The sequence below is a fragment of the Anomalospiza imberbis genome, unplaced genomic scaffold (genome assembly GCF_031753505.1).
Source record: "Anomalospiza imberbis isolate Cuckoo-Finch-1a 21T00152 unplaced genomic scaffold, ASM3175350v1 scaffold_114, whole genome shotgun sequence".
In the NCBI taxonomy this organism is placed as follows: domain Eukaryota; kingdom Metazoa; phylum Chordata; class Aves; order Passeriformes; family Viduidae; genus Anomalospiza; species Anomalospiza imberbis.
Window position 1 is genome coordinate 250,207 of NW_027099531.1, and position 20,794 is coordinate 271,000.

The 20,794-nt window shown below is 51.7% G+C and overlaps 1 pseudogene; it reads right to left on the reverse strand.

Annotated features, from left to right (window-relative positions):
- LOC137465839 (zinc finger protein 436-like) overlaps window positions 1-14,235 on the reverse strand; it is a 52,474-nt pseudogene extending 38,239 nt beyond the window's left edge.
- Window positions 14,236-20,794: the final 6,559 nt, after the last annotated feature.

Below are 20,794 nucleotides of genomic sequence, written 5' to 3' on the forward strand. Positions count from 1 at the left end.
ATCTATTCCTACACCCCTTTCTGTCCCAGTCCCAGTGACACCCCCTGTGGAGCCTACTGCTCCACTGATGCCCAGATGCCTTGCAATACCCCTGCAGGCACCAAGGCCAGAAAAAATCCAATTCAACAACGATGGTCGGGTGTGATTCGAGATGCTGTCATAGAAAGTGAGTGGCAGGCTGCCAGTTCTCTTGCTTGCCCTGTAATAAGCAGTAATAATCAAGCAAATTGGGAACCTCATGATTGGAAAATACTGCAACAAGCAAAACAAACAGTTACTACCCATGGTATTCGATCAGATGCTGCCCGACAAATTACTCAGTTGATTTTTACAGCAGATGTCCTTGCCCCTGCTGACTGTGCAAGAGTTGCTTCCCTTCTCCTCACTCCGTCTCAGTATTTGTTGTTTGAAAGAGAATGGAAAAGATTAGCAGTTGAAGAAGCAAATAAACATTTAATAGTAGGAGACCCTCTGTATGGTATGCAAGCAGATATGCTAACTGGGCAAGGACCCTATTCTAACACACAAGTTCAGCTACAATATCCTATTCAAATGCACCAAATTGTACAGACTTTAGCCCACCGAGCTCTTTTGTCTGTACCTGATAAGAAGAAAACTGCACCTTATACCACTGTCCGTCAGGGAAGCACAGAGCCCTATGGACAATTCCTAGACCGTTTGTCAGCAGCAATAAAAGAAAATGCAGATTTGCCACCTGAACTCCAGGAACATATGTTCCGCACTCTGGCTTTTGAAGGAGCAAATCCTAGAACAAGAGCAATCCTGGCAACATTACCACAAGGGAGCCCAGTTGACTAAATGCTTATGAGAGCCACTCGGGCAGAACAGAATAATCAGACAGCCGCCTCCACGGCAGCGATGAAAGAAACATTAAAGGAACAAGGTCATGTGTTGCGGTGTGTCTCCTCCCTCCCAAAGGTAACCCTCTCCCCCCGCCCCAACCCCCATGAGCCCTGGCTGTGAGACAGGGGGTCCAGGGGGTCGAGTGATTGGCAGATTTGAAGATACCCCCTGCCCCCTGTGGCTATTGGTAGACCTAAGTGCCCCTTCTCCCCTGGCACCCCTCCCCCTCACCTGGTTGGTGGCTACCTGTCCCTGCCCCTCCCCTTACCCCCGGGTTAAAAGGACAATCCAGCCACGTGGCCGCCCCTTCTGTTGGAGCTGCCACCAGGTCCACAACTCTGTAGCTGAAATAAAGACTCTGGATCAAGCTCTAGCAGAAGTGCCTCCTTTCTTCACCATCGCCTGAAGCCTCTCCACTGAGGAATATCGCTCGCAGCCTCTGAGTAACCCAAGGGTGTCACTGGGGAGGAAACATCCCAGCTGCCGCCATTGGACTCAGCAGCAAGGCAAGCCCGGGCAGGTCTCTGTCGGAATATTGGGAACCCCAATAGTCATGTAATTGCAGCTGCTCTGTCTGGAAGCGGAGGCAAGCAAACTAAAATAAAAGGTCAAAGTAACAAAAAGATTGAAACTGGTACCCGCTTCTGATGTGCTGAATTTGGTCATATGCGGCGAACCTGTTCCAAAACTGTTTGGTGTCGTGTGTGTAACTCTGATGCTCGTGCTACTGCTGCCTGTACTCGCAGACTGTCGGGAAACACGCAGAGCAGCGTGAGGGGTCTCCGTGTGAAGACACAAGTACAGACCCCTTTGACCCAGCACACCCCTTTGACACAGATGAAAAATACAGTTTCCTATACCAGCGCGTCCCAGCCACCCGAGGGAGTCTCGGAGTGGACGTGGCAACCACAGTAGAGGCAACCCTGAGCAACAAAGAGGTAACATTGATTCCAGCTGAAGTAAAAGGCCCTGTGCTCAGTGCTGAGTCTCGAGTCGGAGGACTTTTACTTGCCAGGTCGTCAACAAGTAAAAAGGAGTAATTGTATTACCCGGTGTGACAGATGCAGAGTTCACAGGGCAAGTACAAATCACAGCCTACGGTTTACAACCACCTGTAACAATTCCCAGAGGCAGCAAGATTGCACAAATACTTCCCTATGAAAACGTTCTTACACATTGAGAGTATTATGAAAAACTCAAAAAACAAGGCCAAATTGCTAAAATAAGGGGAAATGAGGTTCAGCTTTGCACAGGATGTGCAGAAAAACATCACCTGCCTCATGGGAATTGTGTAGCTAATGCTCCACCCAAAAGCACTTATAATTTGAACACAACATGACAACTTGCTTTTCATCACCTCCCACGAGCCTTCTGGCTGATGAGACTCTCCAGGATTTGCAGCAGAGACTGATGGCAATACCTGGCCATGGCTTAAGGTTGGCATTGGAGAGACACGTTGTAGTTTAACTTCTGTTTTAGAAAGAACATTCAAATCTGGACTAGAGCTACGAGAACCTAACTTCTTAAACCAAAGCAGGACAAAGCTCTACTCATGGTGCTCACACTGTGTCTGTGTTTCCACTGCAGGGGCATTAATTTCAGCAGTTGGTTCTGGTGGATGTTGGGTAGAAGGTCACAATTCAAGATTCAGCCCGTAGGTTGCTGTTCTCCTTCCCCTTCATCCTCACCAAAACTAGTTCATCCAGGTCTTAGACATGGTCTCCCACTTCAGAGAAAAATTTAGGAAAGAAACTGTCAGGAAAAAATTTTCCTCCTATCCCAACAAACTGGTACTAACACCTGAGGGATATAAAAGCCATGACCACACATTTGTGATAACCAGCACATCTACAAATTCAAGATTGCAAATATTTACTATCTCATTTCAAAATAAGGAGACCACCCAAACAATGCCAAGGGGAAAGGGAAAGAAAACCCTTCCACAAGCTCCTGAGAGCAGTTGGTGTCACAAGGACTAAAATGTTGGGAAAACTTCTGTGTTGATGGGAAAACAACATCAGAGGTCAGAGATGCTCTGTATGCATGTCACTACCTGCAGCACCATTTCACTGCAGCTGACATGTCTAGAGAAAGGATTTCCAGCTGCCAATGTTTACTGAGCTGAAAAAGGTCAAAGAAATAGAAGTGACCTTTTCATGTGGGCCTGCTGGGTAAACATGAGGCATTGCTAGGCTTGAAAATGGATTAAAGGGGGCCGAAGGGGAGAAAAGCTCTTCAAAGAGCCTCCATGGATAAAATCCAGCAGTGCTTCCCTGCTCCATCTAGTGAGATCTCAGCAGTCATATGGGCTTCACTTTGTTACATTTTCAGAGTAGGGGCTTTTGGCCAAGTGTCACATCTGACAGCACATAAAGACTGGAAAGCTCTCCTGCTCAGTCACCTAGGAAGGCAGACCCAAATGAGGCTGCAGGTGCACCCTGTGCTTTACTGCTATCACCACTTGAGAGACACCGAAACAATTGCATGAAACCTTGATTTCCCCATGGTCCTTCATTTGGGGAAAAGGCAGCACTTTGTCTCTTTAGGCCAGGGACAGAAGCTGCCTTAGCTTTGCACAGCCAGGATTTCAGCAGTGATCTCCTCTCACACCCCAGCTCTTCAGCAGTAAGAGCTAGCCAGGCCCTCGCTCTCACTTCAACACACAGCACCACCTTATCTCTTCTGTCACTGCTACTAAGACCTCTTTAAAAAGTGTCAATAGAACAGGATTGCAAAGAGCTCTATTTACCAGACACACTGAACATGCATGATCCAACATCAGCATGCTGCTTCAGCAGCATGCACAGGAAACACTGAGCAACTCCAAAAAGCTCAAATTACATGAAGGCAAGCTTAGTCCAACCCTCAGTATTTTCAAAAAAAAAAATCTCAGACCAAGAGCTGAAACCATAGTGAAATTTGTAGAAGTACAACTACTCAACTTGCTCTGGTCATATCAGCACGAAGCTGCTCTTGTGAAGTCATAAATAAAAATGGACAGCAGACAACAATATGAAAGCTTCATAATTCCTTGTTTTTTAATATAGCAAAGTATTGTCTCAAAAAGCATATTTGTCCTAACTGTAGCATTCTTCCATATCAAGTTAAAATTCAACAGTTTGGTGACATAAAAGCCTGCTGAGGCAAGTGACTATCACCATGTGAAATGGACATGAAAAGAAACAAGCAGGAAAAGAAATACAGCCTGACCAGTAACACATTTAGAACAGTCCTGCCATTTGAAGAGAACATGTCATTTCACAAGACAGAGCAGTATTTCCCTTTGTGTGCATTCTTTTTTGTATTTTACTTTTTTCCTAGAACATTCAAGTGCATCTTTAATGTATTATTCAAACAGAAGCAATGATTAATTAATCAAAATTCTGGTGTATAGGGAGAAGAAAACTGGGCTCTTGTGCAACACCCGGCCAGATGCTCCAACTTAAAGGGAATCATAAGGGAGGATGTGTCAGCAAAAGTGCTTAATTATGCAGTAAAAAACGATGGAATTTCAGAGACAGCTTTTAGGGTTTTCGCAGCATCTCTTTTCAGTGCTTCTCTTCACCATATATAAACCATGTGCCCCTTTGCATATCCCATCTACCAGAGACACTGCAAAGAGTCTTGATCCAATCCCACGGAAACCGGCTCACACGGAACCACGAGCAGCTGGATTCAAAACTGACCAATGTCTCTAAATTATGCTGCTTTAAATGACAAGTGTCCCTTGTGAGAAGCTCAGTACTTCTTAGGTAAGGAAGATGGTCTGTGTACCAAACCAGGAATCAAATCTGGAGTTAAGAAGGCTCTTCTCTGCTTTTGGCTTTGTTGAGCTGTATAAGCCTGCTCAGTTCTTGGTGCTTCTCTGTCCTTTCCCACACTGCATCTTCTTAAAGCTGAGTATTCAGCCCACAAAAAAAAAAAGGAATTTAGAATTGTTTCAAATGCTTTAATTTCATCCTAATATATTATCCTAATCCCATCTAGGACGGGTTTGAGCAGGGCTGTTTCAAAAAGGGAACAAATTTCTTTTCAGGTTTGTCATGGGCAGGAGAGGAATCAAAACCTGCAGTCCCTACAAAGAAAATGCAAACTGAGTATTAAGAGAAAAGTTCCTGACAGCAATAGCAATGATGTGTGAGAACAGGTTCCTGAAATTTTCTATTCTCAGTAGTCCAGACCTTCTGAAGCATAGGCTGGATACATTTCTGTCCCAAATAGTTCAGGTTGAGTTGCTCTGGCCACAGGGAAGAAATCAGCAATATAAGCTCTCATGATGTCTTCCAGCTCTACTTTTCTACAATTCCACATTGTTTTAATATCAGAAATTTAAAAGTTTCAAATCAGCATATCTTTTTCAAAGGACTGAGCTCTTCACTGTTTCCATTCATCAAAATATTTGTATTTGTCCTAATTCAATTACACATAAGAAATAGGTTCATCTTTTTTGTTTTTTTAGTGTTTTGCACAACATAACATTTTTGCCTCTGGTTAATACACCAAATCAGAAGCTACAGGAAAACATCAGCCCAAATAACTGATTTTTTTCCCCTGTCATTTAAAGCACAAAGTAAGGTTTTAAGAGATTAAAAATAATGTAACAAAAACATGGAATGAAACAACTATTCACTACTCATCAGTCCTGGAGCTCAAAGACCACCAATTTTGTTTCCAACCAGTGTTATTTCTCTTGAGAATCACTATCTGAAGTCCATAAGACAGAAAAAAAAAACAAACCAAAACAAAAAAAACCCACCCAAAAAACCATAAAACAACACCAAAAAAATACCCCCCAAAAAAACAAAACCAAAACCAAAAAAAGACCAGCTAGATGTACATGGACGGTGCACATGCATACAAAATCTCAAGGCAGAAAATGTGTCATTTTGAAGATTGATATTTACTCACAATTCTTTATTGTCCCCTCAACTCCGTATTTCTTTCCCTATCCCACTGCACCCTTCTCAAGGTCACACTTTTCCACTTTCACAATCACATGCATTATCAAACTGCAATGTCATGACATGGTAAGGATGCAGACAGCAATGGCAGCAGACTCAAGAAGAGTTATCCACGAGGAAGAGTCCACCACAGCAATTCTTCCTCAGCCACACAGTCAAACTTTCTGATTTAACTACCTAAACAGGCAATATGGGTTTTGCTTTTCCCAAGAAAACATATACCAGTATGCAGAACACAACCACCAAAAATTTAATGCCAAATTAATTACTCACAAATATGCAATATGAGCAAAGACAAGTGCTTGCTGGATACTTCTCCTAGGTGAGAAGTAACTGGCAGATGCACCTGTCCATCCTGAATTTAAAGAAACCGCTCTGCTTAGGCCCCTTAGAACAATCAGTCTGTAAAAAAGTGAAGCCAATTACTCGTTGTTTGTTCTTTTTCTGAAAGCTGACAATTGCTAGGGGCAAAGCTCCATGATACACAGGTATCTGAACCCACTCTGCTTCAATTAGCCATTATGTCCAAATGGCCTCAGGTGAAACCAAGGGGCCTGAGGAGGCCCCTGGAAGGCAGGTAGCCCTTCTGCACAACTCTTGAGCTAATTAGCCCTTTCAAGAAACAGGAATAATTATTGTAATTTGAGTCCCTTGCTACAAAGGGCACATTCCCTGCAGGTCCCTCTGCCTGGTGCTGCAGCAGGCAGACCTTGAAAGCTGGACAGCTGTGCTTCTGCCAGAGCTGGGTCTATAACATATTGATGCTAGCAAATCCTTCTCAAAAAAATCATTTCCATGCTTACTTCTACTCCTTCTCCATTTTGTTGTTAAAGATTAATTTTTTTCAGACCTATGTCCCTGGGGCTGTGGCTAGTTTCATTTTTAGCACTTACATTCACATGGATGATACAAAATGGGTTGTTAATGGGTATACTATGGTGCAAAATGGGTTTGTTACATCATCTTTCTTTTGATCAGTAATAGTTAATACTAGTTATGACAAAAGCTAACCTACAGGTTTCCCTATCACCTGATTTTTTTTCATCTCACTGAATCAGAAATAACTGGGGAGCAGGTGCCAGCAAGACTGGTCCTTTCATTGGTTGGGAACACTAATGTATCTTAATCCAGCTGGCCTAAACGCTTCCCAAAACATTGTGCACCATTAGCATCAGAGTCCAGACAACCCTCAAACTAATAAGGACAGTCCCAAGAAGCAGCTTGAGCTGATTTTCTTTGCCCTAGTCAGTATGTACAGCTCTTTTTACATTTGCTCAACCATTCTATGAGGTGTATGACCAGAAGGTATCTGTCTCACTCCACTTTGTGAGCAGCTCAGGAAGGAAAAAAAAAAAAAAACAACTCGCCAACATGTTTTTCCTTTTCTAATAGAGCAGTTAAAAAGAATCAGCCATTAGCCATTATAAACCCAAGCCTTGCTTTCCACATTTGCACATCAAATGTGGTGATGAAGATGGTCAGAGTAACAAGAAGACAGAGTGGCAGTGCTACAGATGCCCTGAGGAATTCAGTCCATGTTTGGCATCCTTTAAGGGAGATGAAAAAAATGAACTCTTGCTTTTTTCTTCACTGGCAATGGAACAAAGCTATTTAATTTTAGAACAAGAATCATCTCATGTCTTTCTTCTAAGGACAAGCAAAGGAAGGTTGGAAAGCCACAAATCCACAGGCAAAGCCATGGCTGTGTCACTGCTCATCACCGAGGAGTGGGGACAGGTGACAGGTCTGGAGTTGAATCCACCTCCACCATGCCAGATATATCCCCAGTGTGATGGCACCCTCAGGCTTGCTCCCTTGGCCAACATGATCCTAAAACTGCCAGAACAGGCAGCCAGGGGGGAGCTTTGCTCTGGTGCACCCTTGACTTACTGCACACACATCAGTCAGTGAGGAATGACTTTGCACTTGAGTTCAGATTCCTGTTGAAACTCCTGCTTTGGACACAAACCCATGTAACTGTCTCCAGATGCAAGGGTCACAGCTGTACAGTCATGCTGCCAGATGTCTACCATGGCCAGTTACCAACCACTGATTGATTCTCTTAATTCAAGTGCCAGATCCCTCCTATTACAGCTCCTCTCCCCCTTGATGCCTTGCATCACAGCCAGCAGACTATCCTTCATCCTGAGGATCTAGGGTGCTCTTTGCCAGCTGCATCCAATCTTGCATCTATTCTTCATCTCCATTGCCACTACCAAATTATACTGTGAGATAGCTCTTCATGCAGATGAAGGCTGAATGTTAATTAATAGTGTTAATATCTGCCAATGTGTTTCCTTATCATCTCCACCAAGCTCTTTTACCACGACATAATCAGCCTGTTTTACTTCTATCCTGGCTCTGATCCTCTGTCTGCATCTCTTGTTACCAGCCAGTGCTTCTACATCAGGTAAGTCCAAAATCCCCAATAGAAAAAAACCAACACTCTTTCTCAAAAAGATCATGTTTCTCTCTTTGCATGAAATCTATCCAGCTATTTACATCTAAAAGAGTGAAATGTTCTTTTCCTTCTAGAGTGACTTTTGAGCCAGTCCTGGAGCTTAAAGCACTATTAAAACCTATTATTTGGATTGTACTGCCCCAATGCACAAACCTTACCTTCTCCCACATTTCCCCCTGCCTGCTCTTTCATTTCTCTAGGCCATGTCCCAAAAACTTAGCTTTCTAACACAATCATATTATTCTTCTCCAACAGCAACTTCCATTTGCTGCCCCATCCCTGTATTTTCCAATCAACATCTCAGCACACAGTTTTCCAGCCTTATCCTCCCCCAGTTTTACTAGGTCTTCCCTCATTCTCCACATTGCCCCACAAAAAGAAAGGCTTCCTACCTGGTTAGAGCACATTTCTACCCCAGTACTGGTTCTTCAGTGGTAGAAAACATTTCAGACCACAGTAGATTTTCTTTCAATTGAGATAGCTCAACATCACCTTCTCAAAGCTTACCAACAACCAAGGCTCAGCTTCTCTGCTGCAAGAAACTCAGCAGACTACTTAAAGCTTCACAAACTTCTACAAAAGACCCTCAGCTGTCTACACATCCCTCATATCCCTTCCTGGTCATTAATCACTCCTTCCACCTGAGAGGGCAGGAAATTGCCGACAGATGGGTCCCTTTCAAGGGCCTCTTGACACCCTGAGAGCTTCCCTCATCTTCCTTCAAATTGCCTTCTTCTGCTTCTCCCCATACCCTAACATCAGTGCTCATCTCCTGTGTTTGTGCCCATCTGTATCTTCTTCAACCTTTTTTTTTTTCCTTCCTTTCAAAAGTTAATTGTCTAAATCACAAAAACCTTTACTTGGCTGAATGGAGTGATCGCATAATCAATGGATCTGTAAACCCCGTGTTTCTGCTGCTCCTTATCGCCTGTTCACACCTTTAAAACAGCAGCAAACATCCACCCTACCTCCTCCCTGAGCGGGGCCACTGCAATCCCGTTATCTGACTCCTACATAAAGCACTCCAGAGCATTCCTTGAGACACCTTCTGCCTCCCAGGTCATGGCTGAAACAGTTCTTTAAACCAGGAATCAAACACTTCTCTTAAAAGCATTTCGGTGCTTGACAGAGAAACATCGTACATCGATTGCAATTAACAGGGAGGAGACATCTCCTTGCTCCACACGAAAACGTTGTCAGCCATTAACACCTTCAGGAGGCTCTGCTTGAGTGGAAATAGTGCACCTTGGGATCTCGGCTATCAATCTGCTCAGCCGGGGAAGGGGTCAGAGTTGTGAAAAAACAGCTATGTGGGCCTTCAAAACAGTTTCTCTTGCAAGTCATTCTCCCCTTGAGTTTCTGTTCTAGTTAACAAATGGTGAAGCTGCCACACTTCTGATTTTCCACAGAGCGCTCTTCAGTAAAAGCTGTCATGTCAATGTTTCCACGACATAGCCCTGGGGGCGGCGGGAGCGGGCTCGCCCGCTCCGACCTCGGGCTCGTCCTGCGGGGCAGCGGCGTCTCCCGTTCCCGAGCCTGCGCAGCCTGCTGGGCGTGCGGCGGCAGTGGGAGCCGCCGGAGCCGGGGCGCTGGCCGCTGTTCCGTCGGGCCCCGGCCCAGCAGGCGGGCAGCCCGCCCCGCTCCGCCCGGCGGGGGCGGTGCCCGCTGCGCGGCTCCGCGGCACGGCTCCGCCGCTCCTCGGGCCGTGCCGGGCTCCCTCGTGTCGGCCCGCGGTGCCGCGGCTCCGCACACCGCGTCTCTCTCTGCGCCCCATCCCTGCCCCGCGCCGGGGGCGGGGGGCGCCGCGCCGGGTCTGCGTTCCGCGCCGGCGCCTGTGTCCGCCGCGGTGCCCTCTGCCAGCGCTGCGGCGGGCGGCACCGCCGAGCTGCCGGCTGCTTCGGCCCCGCTCCCCCGCCTGCCGCGGGGGCTGAGGCTGCGGCGGGGCGCGGGGCTGTTTACCTTGAGCGCGGCTGCTGACGCGGCCGGCGGGAGACCGGTGGGTTCCCGTGGCCGCGGACCCTCCCCGTCGGCTTTGTGGACCCTCCCCGCCTGCCAGGTGACCGTGCGTCCCAGGGACCGCGGGCGGTTTTGGCAGGAGGTCCTGGGTGAGGCTGAGGAGATGTGCGACTCTGCCTCCTCGCAGCGCCTGCAGGATCGCGGAGGAGGCTCCTCTGGCTCTGCTGCTGCTGCGGGGAGCGTGGTGTCAAGTGATGCTGCACTGCCTCGCAGTCAGGCGGCTGCTGCTGTCCCTGTGGAGCCCACGGGACGGGACACGGCAGGTGATGCGACCTTGCCAGGGGGTCCCCAGGCTTTCCCTGTGCTTAGGGGCGTTACTCACAGCACCCATCAGCCTTTATCGTTTAAGATGGTGAAAGAAATCCGTGACACCGTTGCCCAGCATGGTGTCGGGTCTGCTGAAGTTATGCGGACGATCGGAATGCTCCTTGCTGAGATGCTGACACCTTCCGACATCCGATCTGTGGCACATGCTCTTTTTGACTCTGTGCAGTTTGAGGTTTTTGAGGCCAAGTGGGCTCGTTTGGCGGCCAGCGCAGTGCAAAGGAATGCTATGCTCGGGCCGCAGGATCCCCTCGTGAGGATGACCTCATGCAACAAGCTCTGTGATGTCACAGCCCAATCTGTGACCTCACACAACCCACGCTGTGCTGTCACACAGCCCCTCTCTGACATCACAGCTGCTCTGTGCCTCCATGACACAGCCACAGAGGTGCTGCTGTCACAGATTGGGCTATGGCATCACAGAGTTTGTTGTGTGAGGTCATCAAGCAGCTAAGGCGTGATAGAGGGGACTGTGTGACATCACAGAGCAGGCTGTGACATCATGGCATGGCTGTATGACATCATAGAGCGGGCAGTGAGGTCAAAGTGTGTGCTGTGACATCACAGAGTGGCAGTATGACATCACAGGGAGGGTTTTGTGACATCAGAGAGTGGACTGTGACATCACAGAGTTGGGTATGAGGCCATAGAGCAGATTCTGCCCAAGAGCTTACAGAGCTCAAACTTAACAGGACTTAACTTATACCTTAACCTTAACTTCCACCTTCAACTTCACAATTTAGCAAAAGAACAGCACTTTACAGTATTTAACCAAACTTATAACCTATGACTTTGCAATTTAACTGAGAAATAACATTTAACAATATTCAACTTGGCTTATATTTTAAACCTAACAACTTAGCAAAGAACAACTCTTAGCACAATTTAACTTAGCTTAGACCTTGTGATTTAACCCTACTGACAGGCCTGACTGGCTCAGCTATCCAAGGCACTCAGACCCCTCAGAGAGCAGCATTTCTGCCACATTTCCTGAGCACAGGCACTCCTGTGTGCACACAGACACAAAGAGTCAGTGCAAGGCCCCTGTGAGAAATTCCCCTGAGGGCAGGGAAATGCTCCCTACCGATGCTTTGGCATCTCCCCAGCGGGGGAAGGGCTGAGCCTGGAGGAGTGGGGGGATCGGCCCAGGCTCCCTCGTTGTTGGGGATCCCCGAGTGCAGCAAACGGGAGAGTTCCCGGCTCGGAGAGGCCCCACTCCGAGAGAGTCGCTGGCCCAGGAGAGCTCCAAGGGGCTCCTTTTGGAGCGCTGTCTGTAGGGCCCCAAGAGAGGGGCTTCAGTGCCAGCAATGTTTCATCCTGGCCGCACTTGGCATCCACAGCTTTCTTTGGCAGGGTGAGAACAGGGCTGTTGTGCCACCGAGGGAACAAAAACACTTCCCGGGGCTGCTCCTAAAGCAGCCAGGAGCTGGTTGGGCAGCAGCAGTGCCTGGAGCAGACAGTGTTTGTGATGAGCTCCAAGGAGCTGAGCCCAGGGGCTGTTGGCCAAGGCCGAGGCCCAGCGAGCATTTCTCAGCTGGCAGGGCGGCCAGAGAAGGTGGAGGCGGGGGAATAATTCACGCCCTCAGTGTGCTCCATGTCGCTCCCAGTATTTCCATGTCCGTGCCCCAAGTGCTGCTCCCAGCCCTGATCCCTGGGGATGGGAATGTCCCGCTCCCTTGCCGGGGCAGGGTCACTCCTGAGCCAGGTGTGCAGGGCAGGCCCTTGCCCTGACCCCCAGCACTGTCCCAGCTGCAGGATCTGCTTCCCACCGGCCTCTTCCTCCTGCGGCCCCGAGCCCAGCTTGGTGCTGAACAAAGGGGCTGGGCCGGGGCCATCCCCCGGCGGGGGCTGCACACCCCCCTGCCCCCTCCCCAAATTCCCTCTGGGGGAGCAGGAGCTGGGGCTGGAGCCCTGTGGGGAGGGACAAGGGGGTGACAATGGGATGGGGGGTGTCACACACGCTCTGGGGGGACACGCACGGCCCCGGGGACCCCCCCATATCTTCTGCAGAGCCAGGACGATGAACCCCAACATGGAGCCACTGAGCTCTGGCAGTATCTTGGGGGATGGGGTCTGGTGGCAGCTTTGGGAGTCTGGGGGAGTCACAACCACCCAAAACGCCCTCCCAGCCCCACAGCCACTCCCAGACTCCTCAAACCACCCCACAGCTCCCAGCCAGGACCCCCCCCCCCCAACTACTCCCTGCAAGATAAATGACCCCAAGAACCACCAAAACCCGTTTCCATCTCCCCCAGGACCCACCCAAATTCTCTGCAAGCCACACAGCCCTGTCAGGGACCCAAATCTCCCTCATAGACCCTGCCAAGCCCCCTCCCAGCACCACAAATGCCCACAGGATTGACAGAAGCCCTTCCCAGTCCCCCCAGGAGCCCCTAAACTCCCACCTCCCATGGCACTGACCAGGAGAGCTTGGTGGACAGGAACATTTACAGCCAGGATCAGCTCGGGCACTTCAGCAGTGATTTGGGCACTTTGGGGGAACATCCCGGATAGGGAGAGCCAGGCCAGGGACTGGGACAGACAATTAGAATTCTTAGAGAACAGGCGGGCTCAGGTGGACACCTTTTGCCGGCACACCTATGAGATTGTGGACATGTCCCCTGCCTTTGGTAGCTTCAGAACACCCAAATCCTCCCAAATATTCTATTGAACCAACCCCAAATTCACCCCCAAATCCAGGTAAATGGTACAGCTTTAGGTCTCTTTGCTCAATTTTTTATTTTCACCCCAGTTTTGGTTGTTTAGACAGGGTGAAGAAAGAAATTATTGAAATGGAAAAGACCTCCAAGATCATGCAGCACTGCTTGATGCCACCAGAAGAAATAACTGGACAGAGCGGGTGAGATTTCTTTGGGGTGTAAAGTCAAGAAATCACTTTCTGTCAGTGAATTTCCAGTTTAGATCAGAGTCCTGATGGATGTTCCTGCCCCTGTGTTCATCCAGGTGCCTATGGGGAACCAGGAGGACGTGGAGACCACCTTCCGGGTGTCTTCTCAGCAGGGATCACTGGGAATGTGGGTCACCAGGGCTCTGACCAAAGTGGGTCCTCCCATGGGGGATGGAGTTGGAGCAGGGCACGAAGCTCTTCCCACAGCTGAGGCATTTGCAGGGCTTCCCTTACCGGTGCCTCCGTTGGTGTTGGGTCAAGGTAGAGCTCCTGGAGAAGCTCTTCCCACACTGGGGACACTCATAGGGCCTCTCCCCAGTGTGGATGCGCTGGTGGGTGACGAGGTGGGACTTTTGTTTGAAGCCCTTCCCACAGTTGGGGCAGCGGAAAGGCCTCTCCTGCGTGTGAATCCGCTGATGTACAAGGAGACTGGAACTGGTCTGAAACCTCTTCTGACACTGGGGACACTCGTAGGGCCTCTCCCCAGTGTGCATGCGTTGGTGGGTGACGAGGTGGGAGCTGCAGCTGAAGCCCTTGCCACACTCCCCACACTCATAGGGCCATTCCCCGGTGTGGATCATCTGGTGCTGGATCACGTGGGAGCTCTGCCTGAAGCTCTTCCCACACTCCAAGCACTTGTAGGGCTTCTCCCCATGGTGAACCTGCTCATGGCCCACCAGCTCCGAGCTCTGGCTGAAGCTCTGTCCACCTTCCTGGCACAGGATGCCAGGGCTTTTTGGGCTCCCGGGGTCCCTTCTCCCCTCCCTCTCTGCTTTGGGCTGCAGGGGCTCCAAGGAGTCCCCCCTGCCCCTCTCCAGGCTGTTGAGGGTCCCGCCAATGACGGCGCTTCCCCCTCTCTGGGCTCCCCACTTTGGGCTCCTGGGGGACACAGGGCTCTGCTCCTCCAGGCTGCCTCTGCCGGCAGCTGCCACTGGGACACCCCAGTGTCCCCCCAAGGGGCCTTTTCCACTCAGCTTTGCAGTTCTTCATTCTCCAAACATCCCCCCCAAAAACCCAACCCAGGGACCCCCCCAGGATATCTGGGCCGAGCTCCCCATCCCTGGTCACCCATGGGATGGGGGCTGATGGTCCCAGCAGGGCTGTGAATTCAGGAAGGGCTCGACCTCGTGGTTCCTTTTTCTTTCCCTGATCCTCCTTTGTCCCTCCTCTTCCTCTTCGTCCCATGCCTCCTCTTCCCTCCCTCCTCCTCCTCCCCAAGGAGCAGCAACATCCTCGGTGCCCCGTTCCTGCAGCCCTGGCAGCCCGCGGCAGGAGCAGGGATGGAGCTGGAACAGGTCGGGATGGGCAGCACGGGGCTCTCGCCTGCTCCCACCCACTGGGGGCGGGGGGAACCCGACCCGAGCAAAAGGAGAGGCGCACTGGGAAAACTGGGGGCTGCGCATCCAAACTGGGCCTTGCTGGGGACCCTGCCAGGGGACTGCCAGCCCTTGGGGCTCCTCTCAGGAGATCCGGGATGGGGGAACGCAGAGAGGGCTGGGGGATCCCAGGAATGGCAGCACTGGGAGTGACTTTTTTATACTGGGATCGTACTGGGATCATACTGGGAGCAGCTGGGCCCATGCTGGGGCAGACTGCGGTCACACCGAGGGAGACTGGGATCATATTGGGATCATACTGGGGTCACACTGGGACAGAGTAGGAGCCTGCAGCGGGCAATTGAGACCATGCTGGCACAAATAGGATACACTGGGAGTGACTGGGATCATTCTGAGTTTGACTGGGAGCAACTGTGAGCAACTGGGATCATGCTATGAGCAAGTGGGAGGAACTGGGAGTCACTGGGTGCATGCTGGGGGTGACTGGAAACAACTGGGCTTCTACTGGGATCAACTGGGATCATGCTGGAGGTGACAGGGATCATATTGGCAGTGAGTGCAACTACACTGAGGCTGAGTGGGAGTGGTGGAGAACAAATGGGATCATGCTGGAAGGAACTGGGAGTGACTGGGAGTATGCTGGAAGGAACTGGGGTACACTGGGAGAGACTGGGAGTGACTGGAACAAAAGTGAGGGTGAAAGGGAGCAACTGGAACCATGTGGGGCACAACTGGTTCATACTGGCAGTGACTGGGAGCACACTGGTCTCATCTCTAGACCATACTGGGAAGGACTGGACTAATATTGGGAGTGTCTGAGAGTGACTGGGAACACACCAGGCACATCATCCCCCATACTGGGTGTGACTGGGAGCAACTGGGAACACACTGGATGAAAGTCGGAGCAACAGGGACTATGCTGGGGGCAAATTGTATCATAATGGGGAGTGACTGGGAGCAACTGGGCTCCTGCTGGGAGCAGCCCCTGGCGGCCCCGGGAGCCCCGCACCCCTTTCCCGGCCATGCCGCCCCTCCAGCCCCAGCACCCCCCATTGCCGGGGTGCCGGCACTGCCAGGGGTCCCCCCCTCTCAGGGTCCCCGCTGGGGCTTCTGGGGCTCTTCTCTCCCTGGGCTCCCGCTCAGGGCAGCCGCGGCTCTCCTGGGGCTCCCCAAAACCGGTGTCCCCCCGCCGGGGCTCTGCTGCCCTCACCGCCCACCGGGTCCCCCGAAAAACATCTCCCGGGGATCCACCGATGTCCCCCCGAGGGCCAGCTGCGGCTCAGCTTTGGAGCCCTGCCAGCTCCAAACATCCCCCCCAAAAAAACCCAAACCCAGGGAGCCCCGGGATATTTGGGCCGAGCTCCCCCTCCCCGGGCACCTGCGGGATGGGGGCGATGCTCCCGGGGTGCTGCGAGCTCAGGCAGCGCCAGGGCCACGCGATTCCTTCTCTCCTCTCCTCCGGCTGCTCCCTGCTGTCGCTGTGCCTCTTCCTCCCTCCCTCCTCCTCCTCCCCCGCTCCCGAAGCCCCCGCAGCCGCGGGAGGGGCGGGGATGGAGCTGGGACAGGTCGGAACGCAGAGAGGGCTGGGGGGGATGCCAGGAGTGGCAGTGCCTGGGCTGTCCTGGGATCATACTGGGAGCGGCTCCTGGGTGACCGAGTTCTACTGGGATCATACTGGGATCGTACTGGAAGTGAGGAGGAGCAGCGCGATGGCTCCAGCGCTGGGGCTGGGGGCACTCCTGGGGCCCCGGGGGGGCAGCGAGAGGTGAGGGGGACCCCCGGCACCGGGACTCTTTGGTCGCCCATTCCGGAGCACCGAGGGGCCCCTGAACCCCCATTCCCGGGCACCACCATCCCCCTGCGCCCCCATTCCCGGCCGGGATTCCACCCCGCACCCCCTTTATCCGGCACCGGCAACCCCCGCACACCTTTCCCGGCCATGCCGCCTCTCCCAACCTCCAGAGCCCCCTTTTCTTTCACCCAGAGACCCCCTGGACCCCTATTCCTGCCTTTCCCAGTGCCCAGCCCCTCCTTTCCTCAACACCGAGGACACCTGGGACCCCTATTCCCAGCCAGCCCGGGTTTTCCCACCTTTTGCAGGGAATGGGGACACCGGGGACCCTTGCAGTCCCCTTTGCTGACGATAGTGACACAATTAAGCTCGCCCAAACGCCTCCTGGATCTCCCCTAAGCCCCCAGTGGGGATTCCTGGGAGTTCCCCTGTGTTCCCCCCCCTTTCCCAGGACTTTGGGGGTCCCCCCGACCTGTCCGTGCACCCCCAGATTTCTTCCACAGCCCCCTGTGATGGTGGGGGTGGGGGCCGAGTGCTGGCGCCCCCCTGCCTGCAGCAGATCCAACGGTGAGGGGAGTTTGGGGGGGTCCCTGAGCATTTGGGGTCCCCTGGGTTTTGGGGTGACCCCCGGGCCCCCCAGGATCTCTCTGAACATGCTGACGCTGCCCGTGCGTAGTGAGAAGGTTCATACCCGGCACGGGGTCCCAGCTCTGTCATCAGCATTGCCCATGAACCCCCAAACCCTCCCCGGGAACCCCCAAATCCCCCGGGACACCCCGACCTCCCCGGGACCCCAATCATCCCTGGGCCCTCCAAAAACTCCCCAGGACCACAAAAACCCCACACAGACACCCCCCCAAACCATCCCAGGACATCAAAATTCCCACAAGACCTCCCAGCACCCCCAGATGCCCCTGAGAAGGTTCTTACATGGCAGAGGGTCCCCATCTCTGTCACCGGCAGGTACCCCAAACCAGCCTTGGGTTCCCCCTGGGATCGCCCGATCCCCCCCTTTGGGAATCCTGAAAACCCCCCTGGGAACCCCCAAAAATCCACCGGACCCCAAAAACCCTGGATATAGACAAACCCCTCCCCAGGAATTCATCATGAAATTTATACCCAGCACAGGATCCCCATCACCATCATCGGCATCACCCGGGTACCCCCAGATCCTCTCGGGATCCTGTGCCTGATGCAAATGGAAAGAGAACTGGGGTGTGAAAAATAAAGCTTGTTTCTTTTCAGAAAAACAGCAATGAAAACACAGAACACATTTACATTGTAAGAATATTTGTAACAACAACAATCTATAGAACGTATATACCTAAGAACATATGTTATGGTTTGACGCTGGCGCGATGCCAGCGCTCCCATGAAAATGCACTTTTTAAAATAATTGCTGTGAGATATGATCAGGAACTGAGCAGAGCAGGCTCAAGCTTAATAACAAAGAAAAGAACTTTATTAAACTACTACTACTATAAAAACACAGACACTCAATCCTGGACGAAGACCTTCCAAAACACTCTTCCTCCTCCCAACTAATTCCACCGTGCATGGACAGACTGCTCATAGGGCTCCTTTAAGGATGCTTTGCCATGGACCAAAAGAGACAACTGTTCAGTTTCTCATTGCGGGACTACAGTCCCCCCCATTTTCCCCTGGGGCTTGAGGGTCCAAGAACAGAGGTCTTCTTCTCCTCTTCTTCTTCCTTGAAGATAGAGGGCTTCTCCACACTTTCTCCAACTATCCTCTGTTCTCTCTAATCCTCTGCTGGTAATCACTAATACAAGTCTCTTGGCTCACCAAACCACCCCCCTAAGTGCAGCTTCTGTCAGGAGAATTTGGTTCAGTCTATGGCTAACAAGAAAAGTCCAGCCACAAGCCACTCCATCATCTCCTTCCAACTCAAGAATTTCTTCTTCCATCATCTCGGATCCCAGACTGTCTCTCTTCTACTTCAAATCAAGGAGGAGTAATAATTTACAAAGCCTTCATTTCTCAGGAAAGGGTTAAAAGCTCAGACTCCCTGGACGGCTGATATCTCTGCCCAGCAGCCGATTCCCAAGGCCAAGGCTGGGTGCATTCCCCCCCCCCTCCTTCTCCTCCGTGCTGACAATGTTACAGGTGCCGTCTGGACTCTCTGTCTCTTCCCTCTTGGCGGGGGGAACGACAAAGGCATCTCTGCTTCTCTCCACCCTTCTGTCCACAGGAGCTGGCTCGGTTCCAGTCCTTCAGCCCCCTCGGCTCACCTCGACCAGACCGCATGGCTTCCCCTCCCCCACCCAGCCCCATGGCTGGGCAGGGGAGATCTGCACTGCACCCTGACCGGAACCAAAGAGAGCGAGCTCTTGGGAGTTCCTGCTTTTAACCCCCTGTGTTCTCAGAGGCGTATCCACACCTTTAGTGGCCACTTTAGGTGCCAATATCCAAACTTGACTACTGATTGGTTTGACCCAACTTCCTGAAAGAATTCACTTCCATGTCAAACCACAACAGCATATCCAACAAAAGTCAATGAAACGTATTTACAGAAGACAAAAAGAAGCCCTGAAACCTATGGCCTAAAGACAACAACAAACTCTACAACGTATGTACAAAAGGGTGGCGTCTCTGTCCGGGATCTCCATCGGTCCTTGAGGAAAAGCAAGAGGCACAGTCACTCCAATCAGGCAGAGAGGGCTCTTCCATGTGCCCCCAGGCTGGCCCAGCAAGCGCAGCATAGGCTGGGGATGGCCACCAGAACCCAATGCACCGGGTCCCACATCCCTGAGCAGGGACCACCCAGCCCAGTCCCAGCCTGGCAGCAGGGGACCCACTCTGCCTGTGGGGACCACATGCCTGTCCTGCTGCTGGTATTGGTCTTCATCCCAAGATCATGGCCTCTTCCTCATCTTTTTCATCAATGTCCATGTCCTCAAGGTACTCTTCCATTTCCACGTCCATCTCCTCTTCCACATCTACCTCCATCTCTTCTTCACCAGTCTCTTCTTCATCCACTTCCATATCCTCCTCCGTATCCATCTGCATGTCCACCTCCATCTCTTCCTCTCCACTCTCTTCTCCATCCACTTCCATCTTCTCCTCTGTATCAATCTCCATGTCCACTTCCATTGCATCGTCTCCACTCTCTTCTCCATCCACTTCCATCTTCTTCTCTCTATCAGCCTGCATGTCCACCTCCATCTCGTCCTCTCTCTCGGTGACAGCCTGCAGAGATAGCAACACCTCAGAGTGGGGTCCCTGTCCCACCCCATCCCCACAGAACTCCAGCCCAGCCGGGCAGCCGGGGGGTGTCCACCTCCATGGAATGGCACCGTACCTTCCTCAGGACAAATGTGAGCATCCTGCAGGGACGGATGACAAAATCCAGGCAACAGAGAGCTTTCAGGACTGATGGGAGTATCAGGGCGCAGGTGACGAGAAGGGTGACAGGGAGCATGGTGAAGGGTGAGCTGGCACAAGGGCTGGCACAGGGTGGGCTGACACAAGGGCCAGTGGTTGTGTTGTGCTCTATGCTGGACGCTGGAGGTTCCTGCTGGAACATCACATCTGTGACATCACAGTGGATCTAAAGAGCATCTTGTTCCGAGCTGAGCAATCTTCCCCAGCCCATGCTGCTCACAGCCCTGTTTCCAAGGATGGGGCATCCACAGCCTGGGCCAGTGCCTCAGCAGCCTCAGTGTAAAAGAGCAGCTTCCTCAGATCCAACTTCAGTCAGCCTCCTGCAGTTGAAAGCCATCCCCCCTTGTCCTGTTGCCACGGGCCCGGCTGAACACTGTCCCCGTCTTTCCTGTGGGACCCTTCCAGTCCTGCAGAGCTGCAGTGAGGCCTCCCCAGTGTCTCCTCTTTCCAGGCTGAGCATCCCCAGCCCCACTTGGACAGCAGTCAGGTAGATCAGGGGGAGTCAAGGCTGAAGTCAAACAGCATCAGGAACTGGGAGGTGGAAGCTTTAGGCCCAGGTTTGCCTCTGTAATAACAGTGGAGGGGAAGATGGTGGGACACTGGCTCTGTTCTAACTGGTGAATATTTTCTTTTTTTTTTTTTTTTCCTTCTTTTCTGTCATGCTGATGCAGGTGTTGCTGTTTGCAAGGAAGCTTGGCACAATATCCATTGTCTTCTCCATTTGTG